Below are 13,701 nucleotides of genomic sequence, written 5' to 3' on the forward strand. Positions count from 1 at the left end.
CTTTGTGGCCAAATTTGCAGATGATGCTAAGATAGGTGGAGCCCGGCTGTGTAGAGGAAGCAACGGCTCTGCAGAAGGACTTGGACAGGTTGGGAGAGTGGGCACAGATGTGGCAGATGGAATATAGTGTAGCAAAGTGCGGAGTCATGCATTTTGGTAATAATACAAATAAAGATTATTTTCTAAATGGAGAAAGAATCCAGAAATCAGAGGTGTACAGGGACTTGGGAATGCTGGTGCAGAATTCTCAAAAAGTTAATTTGCAAGTCAAATCTGTAGTAAGGAAGGCAAATTCAATGCTAGCATTTATATCAAGAAGACTGGAATGCAAACACAGAGGTGTAATGCTTAGGCTCTATAAGGCACTGGTCAGGCTGCATTTGGAATACTGTGAGCAAATTTGGCCCCATATCTGAGGAAGAATGTGCTGGCTCTGGAGAGGGTCCAGAGGAGGTTTACGAGATTGATCCCAAGAATGAGAGGGTTAGCATATGATGAGCATTTGACAGCACAGGGCCTGTACTCGCTGGAGTTTTGAAGGTTGAGGGCGGGGCGACTCGATTGAAACTTACAGAATGGTGAAAGGCGTAGATGGAGTGGATGTAGAAAGGATGTTTCCACTGGTAGGAAAATCTAGGACCAGTCATAGCCTCAGAATTTAAGGGGCTTCTTTAAGAAAGGTGAGGAGGAACTTCTTTACTCAGAGGCTAGTTAATCTGTGGAACTCATTGCCACAGAGGGCTGTGGAGGCCAAGTCAGTGGATATTTTCAAGGCAGAGATGAACACATTTTTGATTAAAACGGGTGACAAGGATTATGGGGAAAAGGCAGGAAAATGGGATTAGGAGGCAGAGATCAGCCATGAATGAATGGCGGAATAGACTCAATGGGCCAAATGGCCTAAATCTATCCCTATAACTTGTGAACATGTGAATCCAAGTATATCCAACCTCTCCCTGTAGCTGAAACTCTCTAATCCAGGCAGCATTCTGGTAAACCTCCTCTACCCTCTCCAAAGCCTCCACATCTTTACTGTAACGGGGTTACCAGAACTGCAGGCAATACCCCAAATGTCCAACTGCCTGATATCCTGACTCTTATATTGAATGCCCCTAGCAATGAAGGCAGACATACCATATGTGTTCTTTACCACCCTATCTACATGTGCTGCCACCTTCAGTGAGCTATGATCTTGGACTCCAAGAACCCTCTGCACATTAATGCAGTTTAAGGATCTTGCCATTAACTGTATACTTTCCTTACATTCAACCTCTCAAAGTGAAACACCTCACAAATGCTCACGTTAAACCTCATCTGTCATTTCTCTGCCCATTTCTGTAGCTGATCTATATCCCATTGCATCTTCTGACAACCTATCTTGCTGTCTGCAACTCCTCCAAATTTGGTATCATCAGCAAACTTACTCACAAACCACCCGCATTTACCTCCAGGTCATTTTAGTTTAGCTTAGAGATGCAGCACGGAAACAGGTCCTTTGGCCCACTGGGTCCCAACGACCAGTGATCCCCACACATTAACACGACCCTACACACTGCGGACAATTTTACATTGATACCAACCCAATTAACGTGTACGTCTTTGGAATATGGTAGGAAACTTAAAATCTTGGAGAAAACTCACGCCGGTCACAGGGAGAACGTACAAACTCCGTACAGACTAGCTCCCATAGTCAGGATCTAACCCAGGTCTCTGGGGCTGTAAGGCAGTAGCTCTATCACTACACCACCAAGCCGCCCTTATTTATATGGATCACAAACAGCAGAGGTCCCAGCACAGATCCCTACGGAACTCCACTTGTCACAGACCTCATGTCGGAATATCTACCTTCCACCACAACCCTCTGAATAGGCCAGTTTTGAATCCATACGACCAAGTCATGGTGAATACATGCATCTGAATCTTCTGGATCAGCCTACCATGAGGAACCTTATCAAAAGCCTTACTAAAATCCAAGTATACAACATCCACTGCCCTGTTTTATGTTTATCTTTAGTTTTGTATTATGTGCGGGGGGGGTGGGAGAATGTTTTTCATCTCTCCTCAACGGAGATGTGAATATTTCCATGTCGTATCTCCATGTACACACTGCGGCCTAACATGGTGGAGCTGGCCGCCTCTTGCTGGAGACCGTCTTTGGGAGCTCCAACTGCGGGAGCCTGCAGGACCTAACATCGCGGTGCTTGTGATTCCTGTCAGGAATTAACCTCGGAAGCTCCAACTGCCGGAGCCTGTGGACTTTAACATCGTGAGCTCATGCTCCGTAGTTAGGGACCGACTTAGGGAGCTCCAAGACGCAGGAGCTTCGACTGCCCTAACGTGAGAGTTTCGATCACTGGCTGCAGGACCTTCAATTGCCCCAACGCTGGATGGTTCGACTCCCCCACCGCGGGAGAAAAAGAGAAAAGAAGATAAGACTTTATTGCCTTCCATCACAGTGGGGAATGTGGAGGAGCTGCTGTGGTGGATGTTTATGCCAAATTTTATGTAGTTGTGTGTCTTGTTGCTTTTTATTGGTATGACTATGGCAAATCAAATTCCTCGTATGTTGCAAAACATAGTTGGCTCATAAATTACGAATATGACTATGATTACAAAGCCATGTTGATTATCCCTAATTAGCCCATTCTCTTCAAAATGAAAATAAATCCTATCTCAATGAATTTTCTCAAATAGTTTGCCCGAGACTCACAGGCCTAGAGTTCCCTGAGTTCTCTCTACTACCTTTCTTAAACTCCCACCCTTTCATTCCAACTCTCCTCATCCTTACCCCAACCACCCCTTTTCTCCCACTCACATACCCTCACTGCCCGTCCCCTCCTCACTCTCCCTCACTCTCTCCCTCCCCTCATTCCCTCCCTCACTCCTTCATTACAATAGTGCACAGTGTCATTCAATGGAGCTTGGAAAGAAATGATATTTTAAATAGTGCAATCGTGCTTTATTTGTCACGTATACAACTGCACAATAAAATTCATTTTGCATTATTACACGTGGTCATCCTGTGAGCTTGATGTACTGGAGCAGTTCCCTCAAACCAATGTCCCTGAACCTCGCCTCCCTTCCCCCTCCACTCACCTACCCCCCCCCCCCCCCCCTGCCCCCCCATCCCTCTTCCCCTCTCTCCCCTCATCCCCTCCTCCTCTCTGCTCCCCTCATCATTCGGGTCTACCCCAACCAGAAGCCCTGGATGACCCGGGAGGTCCAGCGGCTGTTGAAAGAGAGGAACACCGCTTTTAGGTCTGGCGACAGGGCTTTATACAGCACGGCCCGAGCTAACCTGAAGAGAGGCATCAGAGAGGCCAAATCAAACTACAGGAGGAAGATCGAGGACCACCTGGACAGTAATAACAGCAGGCAGGTGTGGCAGGGGGTCCAGTATCTCACCAACTATAAGACCAACCTTGGAGCTGTTGAAGGTGACGCCTCGCTGGCAGAGGAGCTGAACCACTTCTTTGCTCGCTTTGAAGTGGAGCCACCCGAGACAGCTACATCGCAGCACATGGTCCGCAGCAGCCTAACCCTCAAGATAGAGGAGCATGAGGTGAGGCGCACTCTGCGGGCCATAAATCCAAGGAAGGCTACTGGTCCTGACGGCGTCTCTGGACGCGTGTTGAAGGACTGCGCAGACCAGCTGGCTGGAGTCTTTACAAGGATTTTTAACCAGTCTCTGGCCCAGTCCACTGTCCCACCCTGTCTGAAGTCCTCCACCATAGTCCCCTTGCCCAAAAAAACCAACATCTCCAGCCTCAACGACTACCGGCCAGTCACACTCACACCAGTGGTGATGAAGTGTTTTGAAAAACTGGTCCGGGGTCATATCACATCACTTCTGCCCCGAAGCTTTGACCCCCACCAGTTTGCGTACAGAGCAAATAGATCTACAGAGGACGCTCTAGCCACAGCTCTCCATGCTGCACTGTCTCACCTGGAGCAGCGGGGGAGCTACGTGCGGATGCTCTTTGTGGACTACAGCTCTGCTTTTAATACCATCCTTCCCCACAAACTGGTGGACAAACTGGGGGACTTGGGACTTCCACACTCCACCTGTACGTGGATAAATAGCTTCCTGTCGGGTCGCAGCCAGAGAGTCAGAGTGGGCCATCATACATCCACGGCCCTCAGCCTCAGTACCGGCTCTCCACAGGGCTGCGTACTGAGCCCCCTGCTCTACACCATCTACACACATGACTGCACCCCCGCCCACCACAGCAACACCATTGTCAAATTTGCGGATGACACTACGGTGGTGGGACTCATCTCGGGGGGGGACGAGTACGCCTACCGGGATGAGGTGGAGCAGCTGACAGTGTGGTGTGAAGAAAATAACCTGCTCCTCAACACCTTAAAGACAAAGGAAGTAATAATAGACTTCAGGAAGAACAAAACGGACATGGTACCATTGACTATCAGAGGGGACTGTGTAGAGAGGGTGGCGGATTTCCGCTTCCTGGGAATCCATATTGAGGAGGACCTGACGTGGAGCGTGAACACCACTGCGCTGCTGAAAAAGGTCCAGCAGAGACTGCACTTCCTGAGGGTGCTCAGGAAGAATAACATCACTCGGAGACTGCTGCTGTCCTTTTATCGGTGCTCCATTGAGAGCATACTAACATACTGTGTATGCGTGTGGTACACCAGCTGCACAGCGGCTCAGAGGAAAGCGCTCCAGAGGGCCATTGACAACGCCCAGAGGAATGTCGGCTGCCCTCTCCTTACCTTGGAGGACTTACACAGTTCCAGCTGCATCAAAAAATCCCAGAATATCATAAAGGACATTTCCCACCCTGGACACTCCCTGTTTGAACTGTTGCCGTCAGGCAGACGGTACAGATCTACAAGGACAAGGACAAATAGACTAAAAAACAGTTTTTACCCCACTGCTATAAAAGCACTAAATGTAGCCGCCAAGGAACGCAGGGGCGATACAGACTAAGGGACTGTGGTAACTGTGGAATCGACAGAAGGATGGAGGGTTGGGTGCGTATGCGTGCTTTGTCCGTGATATTTATTTAGTTGTTTATCTTTAATATTTTTCCTTGTATGTATCATTAGCTTTTAGAAATGTTTGAATGCTGCACTGACTGGCTGACATTTTAAATTTTGTTGTACATGGTTCATGTTACAATGACAATAAAGAAACTATTCTAAAACTATTCTAATTCTTGTGGCCTGGGGACACCTGCAGCCGACCTTGAAGGCACTGGAGTCATTACCGTGGTTCACCCTCCTACCAGCCCTCGCTCTCCAGCTCCCTCCCGGTTACTCCGTCTACGGAGCCGTGGTGCGAGGTCCCACCGACGGCGAGACTCGGGCGCATTCCCGGTCCCGCTGAAGACGGTGGTGGGAGAACTGAGCATGTTTGCCGGGAACGTCCCAGCCCACTGCTTATTTAATTTGGCCGCAGCTAAGAAATGTATTTTATTTTATACACACTTAAAATAATAAATATTGCTTGGCATTAATTCACACGTTCATAATTAGTTTGATTCTTGTGTGTATATATTGATATAGGAGCCCCTATGTGTGGGCTCCTATATCAATGAGACCAAGCATAGACTTGGTGATCATTTCACTGAATACATACTTAGTCGAACTTGGCCTATCACAGATTATGGGATGAAGGCAGGAGAATGAGGTTGGGAGAGAGATAGATCAGCCATGATTGGCGGAGTAGACTTGATGGTCCTAATGGCTTATGACCTATGTGCTCTCCCGGTTGCCAAACATTTTAATTCCCAGTCCCATACTGACCCATTTCTGTCCTGGACCTCCTCCACTGTCACAGTGAGGCCACATGCAAATGGAAGGAACAGCACCTCATATTTCCCTTGGGCAGCTTCCAATCCAGCTGTATGAATATTCATTTCTGCACTTTCAAGTAACTCCTGCATTCCCCCCCCCCCATGCTCCCTTCCTCGTCATCCTATCTAAATCTAAATGGCGTCAAGTTGGGAAAAGGGGAAGTACATCGGGATCTGGGTGTCCTTGTACATCAGTCTATGAAAGTAAGCATGCAGGTACAGCAGGCAGTGAAGAAAGTGAATGGCATGTTGGCCTTTATACGAAGAGGAATCGAATATAGGAGCAAAGAGGTCCTTCTGCAGTTGTACAGAGCCCTAGTGAGACCACACCTGGAGCATTGTGTGCAGTTTTGGTCCCCTAATTTGAGGAAGGATATTCTTGCTATTGAGGGAGTGCAGTGTAGGTTTACAAGGTTAATTCCCGGGATAGCGGGGCTGTCATATGTTGAGAGATTGGAGCAGCTGGGCTTGTACACTCTGGAGTTTAGAAGGATGAGAGGGCTTCTCATTGAAACATAAGACTGTTAAGGGTTTGGACACGCTCGAGGCAGGAAACATGTTCCCGATGTTGGGGGAGTCCAGAACCAGGGGCCACAATTTAAGAATAAGGAGTAAGCCATTTAGAATGGAGACGAGGAAACACTTTTTCTCACAGAGAGGTGAGTCTGTGGCATTCTCTGCCTCAGAGGATGGTGGAGGCAGGTTCTCTGGATGCTTTCAAGAGAGAGCTAGATAGGGCTCTTAAAAATAGCACAGTCAGGGGATATGGGGAGAAGGCAGGAACGGGGTACTGATTGGGGATGATCAGCCATGATCACATTGAATGGTGGTGCTGGCTCGAAGGGCCGAATGGCCTACTCCTGCACCTATTGTCTATCCCACTAGTTCCACTTTTTGCTTCCCATGTAACCTTGTCATTAACACGTATTCTCCGGCCATCAATGGACCATTATGGACACCACCCTCCCTGAGGTCATCGGTTGCATCCCTGTTTACTCTGAAGAATGGTTCTGACCCGAAATGTCACCTATTCCTTTTCTCCAGAGATGCTGCCTGACTCGGATGGAATAGGAATAGTTTATTGTCCCATGTGAGTAGGTACAGTGAGATTTTTTGCTTGCATACACCATATATACAAATAGCCACCTACATTGCAGACAACGTTACAAAGCACGCCGGCTCCCCCTTTTGTTGCCCTTGCCGACAGGTCCCCCAAGCCGGGTCCCCTTGCCATTTGTTCCCCCCCCCCCTCCCCAATTGTCCATTGTCCCTCCCCCCCCCCCCCCCCTCACGCTGAGTCCTCCATTGTTCTTCCACTCCCCATTCACAGTGGACCTCCTCACTCTCATCGACCATCAACCTTCGAGGCATCACCGCCGCCACGAGGCTTCACCTCCGCTGAGGCCCTATCATTGCGAGGCCTCACCGCTGGCGCCACCCCACTTCACGCCTCTGTGGTGCCAATCCGGGCCCCAGCCGCGGGTTTCTACCCCAAGATCCCGGCCGGGCCCCGACCCGGGCTTCTATGCGGCGATCCGGGAGGCATCGAGACCCTGATGCCCCGATAAAGGATTCCGGCCGTGTTCCCAGTTTACAGCTGCAGCCCGTCAGGAAGCCTTCTAGCCACATGTATAGAAATGATATGTGGGTCATTCCGATGTGTTATTACAGTATTACGTGTCTACAGTAAATACCAACATCTGCAGTTCCTTCCTTCATACATCTGCAATGCTGGTTAACATTGTGCATTATCTCCATCAGATATGAGATTATTGCAAACTGTAGCGGCAGATTTTCATATATTTCAGGAAATTAACTCTCTAGTCACTATTTGGATGAGCAGGGATAAGGGGAATATGTTTGATACGCATGCGAACTGGCTCACAGAGACCTTCAGAGCTTCTTCACCGATAAGGCTTCAAAAACGTAGTCCTTTGATTAATAAATGCTTTATTGTTGATAGAAAACAGTAAGATACATCTAAATTTCTTCTGACTCGTTACTACAATCTCCATCGAACTTCAGCTATTACTTTAAACATAAGAAAACTCCTTGTGTCTCCGTAATACTGGCATGATCTGGCATGATCTCCTACATGGCTCGCCTGGTCCAAGGGTTAACTTTCTCCCTGGCTCGCTCCAAACTACACTAAAAACGAAACTTCTGCGCAAGCATTTAAGCTCCAAACACGCCCCAAAACACGTCATAAATCCCACCCACAATACAACGGGCAGTCTAAAATTTAAAGGCACATGCCATCATCAATCACATGCAAAACAGGCCAAATGGCCACTACACAAAGGTATCAAGGAGTGTGGTTATAATTGTATAGAACAGTTATGGTCACCTTGTTTATGAAAGGGTATAGGATTATTGGAAGTTGTTTAATTGAAATGACAAAGTGAATTCCTAGAATAAGATACGAATCACAAAATGAATCAGATTGTTCTATGAAATAATCCGTACTGTTCTATGAAAGGCTCAGGAAGTTCAATATTGTTTTATATAAACCTCAACCTTCTGAGTGAAAAGGTAGCCTTATTAAACCTTACCCCTCTAACCTTAAACCTACCTCCTCCAGATCTTGGTTCCTCTATCCTGGGTAAAAGACGGCATTCACCCTGTCTATTTCCCTCATGATTTTGACACCTCTACAATATCACGATCTAATTATGAGGATGTTGCCAGGATCTGAGCTATAGGGAGAGGTTATGATAGAGCTCCCGGCTGGCGTGGAGTCGATTAAGGCCAGACTCGGCCGGTGGCTCCCGTGAACAAGAACGAGCCCTGCGGTCGAGTGAGGAGAGACATCAGTGAGAGTGGAGGGGTGTTGGAGAGCCGTTGCTTGCACGAATGCCTGCGGTTGGTTGGTCGGTCGGTCGAGGATGGGCGACAACAGCCCCGGCGGTCGGTGAGTGCTGGAGGTCAGTCAAGGACGGGCCGCATCAGCCCCGTTAGCCATCGAGAACAGAGCAGGACCCAACATTGGGGGCTGCCGAGAACAAAGAGGATCCTGGCGTGGGGGGTGGGGGTAGGAGCCGAAAGAACAAAGAGGGACCCGACATGGGGAGCCACAGAGAACAAAGAGAAGCGTGAGTTTCCGGCTGTATGGCTCCATAAGGCCTCAGCCTCCTACAAGTCATGGAATAAAGTCCTAACCTGCCCAATCTATTCTTATAAATCTGGCCCTTGTGTCCCAGAGTCACACAGCTTGGAAACTCACCCTTTGGCCCAACTTGGCCACACCGGCCAACATGTCCCTGTTACACTCTTCCCACCAGCCAACATTTGGCCCATATCCCTCCAAACGTCCTATCCATGTACCTGTCTAAATGCTTCTTAAATGTTGGGATAATCCCTGCCTCAACTACATCCTCTGGCAGCTCGTTACATACACCCACCACACTATGTATGAAAAATTGACCCCTCTCATTCCTATTAAATCTTTTCACCTTTAAACTTATGTCTTCTTGTCAAGAATTATTCTGGGCAACATTGTGCATCTACCCGATCTATTCCTCTCATGACTTTGTATACCGATGCAAGAACACCCCTCATCCTCCTGCGCTCCAAGAAATAGAGTCCATGCCTACTCAATCTCACCCTATAGCTCAGATTCTCATGTCTGGCAACATCCTCGTAAATCCTCTCTGTACCTTTTCCAGCTAGACCTTCTTTCCTATAATCATGTACCCAGAACTAAACACAATATGCTAAATGTGGCCTCACCAACCGCTTCTATAACTGCAGCTCAAGACTGACAAGACTAAGGAATTAATGGTGGACTTTAGGATGAGGAACACCCTGTCCCCTGTCTCCATCAATGGTGTGGATGTGCAGTTTACCAGGTAGCACAAATATCTTGGAGCATACCTGGACAGTAAACTGGACTGGCCCAGTAACGCTGAGGCCTTGTACAAGAAGGGACAGAGCTGGTTGTACATTTTGAGAAGGCTCCGCTCCTTCAATGTCTGCAGTGAGATGTTGCAGATGTTCTATAAATCAGTGGTTGCCAGTGCCATCTTCTTCGCTGCTGTGTGCTGGGGCAACAGGGTGAAGGCTGCAGATGCCAATAGGATCAACAAACTCATCAGGAAGGCTGGCTCCATCCTGGAGGTGGAGTTGGATTCATGGGTGGTGGTCTTGGAGGGGAAGATGCTCCTCAAACTGTGGAGCATCCTGGACAAACACAGAATGCCACAGGGAATCCTTCTTCCCTGTGGCTATCAAACTGCAAAACTCCTCTCCCTTTTTATCGTGGGGTAGACTGAGACTGAGACTGATTCTCTCCCTTCCCCAATCTTTACACATCCCCAATCCTTTCCACTTGTCACTTTAATTTCATGTTTCATATATATTATGTTTTCATGACTGTTGGCAGATTGATTTTCATCCTTGGATAAATAAAGTTCTATCGTATCGTTACTGCAACATGACCTCCTAACTTCAGTACTCAATGCTTTTTGACCACCCGATCTACCTGCGACTCCACCCTCACACTTCCCAGAGGCCTACCATTCACTGTGTCGGTCCTGTCCATGTTAGACCCCCAAATGCAACACCTCACATTTCTCTGTATTAAATTCCATCAACCATTCCTCCACCACCTGGCCAATCAATCAAGATCCTGCTGCAATATTTGACAACCATCTTCACTACCTGCAAAACCACCTACTTATGTATCATCAGCAAACTTGCTGATCTTGCCAGATGTGTTCTCATCCAAATCTTTGATATAGATGACAAACAGTAACGGGCCCAGCCCGTTGAGGCACACTACTATTCACAGGCCTCCAGACCGAGAAGCAGCCTTCCATCTTCTATGAAGCCAATTTTCTACCCACACAGCTATCTCTTCTTGGATCCTATGCGATCTAACCTTCCAGAGCAGCCCACCATGTGGAACCTTGTCAAATGCTTTGCTGAAGTCCATATATCCAACATCTACAACTCATCAAACTTTTTGGTCACCTCTTCAAAAAACTCAAGCAAATGGTACAAAACCAGGCTGACTATCCCTAACCAGCCCTTGTCCATCCAAATACATGTATATCCCATCCCTCAGAATACCCTCGAGTAACTTTCCAACTACAGCCCACAAGCTCACTGGCTTCCTAGCATTTCGCCTGCAGCAAATCTTCAATAGAGACACAACCCACAACAGTCTTTCAGCACCTCTCCTATATTTAAAGACAACTCGTAAAAATTTAAACCAGGGCTCCCGCAATTTCCTCTCTAGTTTCCCACAATGTCCTCAGATATATCTGATCTGGCCCTGGAGATTTGTCTACCTTCATACACCATAGTACCATCACCAGCTCTTAGACCATAACACTGACGGCTCACAAGGCACTACCATTTACTGCTCCAAGTTCCTCCATCCTCCTGTTTTTCTCATTGAGTAATTCTCATTGAGGACCTTGCCCATCTCCTGTGGCTCCACACAGAGTTGACTGCTTTGATTACTGAGGTGTCCCACCCTCTCTCTCAGGTCACCCTTTTTGCACCTGCCTGCATTTGATCCATGATCATATTGAATGGCGGTGCAGGGTCAAAGGGCCGAATGGCCTACTCCTGCACCTATTTTCTATGTTTCTATGATCCATAACCCTCCAAATCTGCCCTATCCATGTACCTGTTTAACTATTTCTTAAACGATGGGATAGTTTCTGCCTAAACTACCTCCTCTGGAAGCTTGTTCCATACATCCACCACTCTTCATGTCAAAATGTTACTACAGGTACTCAGATTCCTATTAAATCATTTCCCCTTCACCTCGAACCCTTGTCCTCTGGGCCTCGATTCCCCGACTCTGGTCAACTTGAGCAGTTTAGCAAGACACAACCTGCCGCATACAAACCCACGCTGACTGTCCGCAATTAACCCATTTTCTTACAATGTTCAATAGATTCAGGATCGGTTCCTGTGGATTGGAGGGTAGCTAATGTTATCCCGCTTTTTAAGAAAGGCGGGAAAGAGAAAACAGGGAATTATAGACCAGTTAGCCTGACATCGGTGGTGGGGAAAATGCTGGAGTCAATTATAAAAGCTGTAATAGCGGCACATTTGGATAGCAGTAACAGGATCGGTCCGAGTCAGCTTCGATTTACAAAGGGGAAATCATGCTTGACTAATCTTCTGGAATTTTTTGAGGACGTAACTAGGAAAATGGACAAGGGAGAGCCAGTGGATGTAGTGTACCGGGACTTTCAGAAAGCATTTGATAAGGTCCCATATAGGAGATTAGTGGTCAAAATTAGGGCACATGGTATTGGGGGTAGAGTGCTACATGGATAGAAAATTGGTTGGCAGACAGGAAACAAAGAGTAGGGATTAACGGGTCCCTTTCGGAATGCAGGCAGTGACTAGTGGGGTACCGCAAGGCTCGGTGCTGGGACCACAGCTATTTACAATATAAATCAACGATTTAGATGAAGGGATTCAAAGTAACATTAGCAAATTTGCAGATGACACAAAGCTGGGTGGCAGTGTGAACTGTGAGGAGGATGCTATGAAAATGCTAGGTGACTTGGACAGGTTGGGTGAGTGGGCAGAGGCAGTTTAATGTGGATTAATGTGAAGTTATTCACATTGTTAGCAAAAACAGGAAGGCAGATTACAACCTAAATGGTGTCAAGTTTGGAAAAGCAGAAGTACAACGGGATCTGGGGGTCCTTGTTCTTCAGTCAATGAATGTACAGCAGGCATCAGGCAATGAAGAAAGTGAATTACATGTTGGCCTTTATAACAAGAGGAGTTGAGTATAGGAGTAAAGAGGTCCTTATGCAGTTGTATAAGGATGTAGTGAGACCACACCTGGGATACTGTGTGCAGTTTTGCTCCCCTAATTTGAGGAAGGACATTCTTGCTATTGAGGCAGTGCAGGGTAGGTTTACCAGGTTAATTCCCGGGATTGCGGGACTGTCATATGCGGCGAAAATAGAGCGGCTGGGCTTTTATACTCTGGAGTTTAGTAAGATGAGAGGGGATCTTATTGAAACATATAAGATTAATAAGGGTTTGGACATGGTAGAGGCAGGAAACATGTTCCTGATGTTGGGTGAGGGGTCCAGAACTAGGGGTCAAGCCTTGTCGAAAGCCTTCTGGAAGTCCAGATACACCACATCCACTGGTTCTCCCCTATCCACGCTACTAGTTACATCCTCGAAAAATTCTATAAGATTCGTCAGACATGATTTACCTTTCGTAAATCCATGCTGACTTTGGCCAATGATTTCACCACTTTCCAAATGTGCTGCTATCCCATCTTTAATAACTGACTGTAGCAGTTTCCCCACTACCGATGTTAGACAAACTGGTCTGTAATTCCCCGTTTTCTCTCTCCCTCCCTTTTTAAAAAGTGGAGTTACATTAGCTACCCTCCAATCCTCAGGAACTACTCCAGAATCTAAAGAGTTTTGAAAAATTATCACTAATGCATCCACTATTTCTGGAGCTACTTCCTTAAGTACTCTGGGATGCAACCTATCCGACCCTGGGGATTTATCGGTCTTTAATCCATTCAGTTTACCTAACACCACTTCCCGGCTAACCTGGATTTCACTCAGTTCCTCCATCTCATTTGACCCGCGGTCCCCTGCCATATCCGGCAGATTATTTATGTCTTCCTTGGTGAAGATGGAACCAAAGTAGTTATTCAATTGGACCGCCATGTCCTTGTTCCCCATGATCAATTCACTTGTTCCTGACTGCAAGGGACCTACATTTGTTTTTTACTAATCTCTTTATCTTCACATATCTAAAAATAATTTACAGTCAGTTTTTATGTTCCCTGCCAGTTTTCTTTCATAATCTATTTTCCCTTTCCTAATTAAGCCGTTTGTCCTCCTCTGCTGGTCTCGGGATTTCTTCGTCCTCT

The sequence above is a fragment of the Leucoraja erinacea genome, unplaced genomic scaffold (genome assembly GCF_028641065.1).
Source record: "Leucoraja erinacea ecotype New England unplaced genomic scaffold, Leri_hhj_1 Leri_1172S, whole genome shotgun sequence".
In the NCBI taxonomy this organism is placed as follows: Eukaryota; Metazoa; Chordata; class Chondrichthyes; order Rajiformes; family Rajidae; genus Leucoraja; species Leucoraja erinaceus.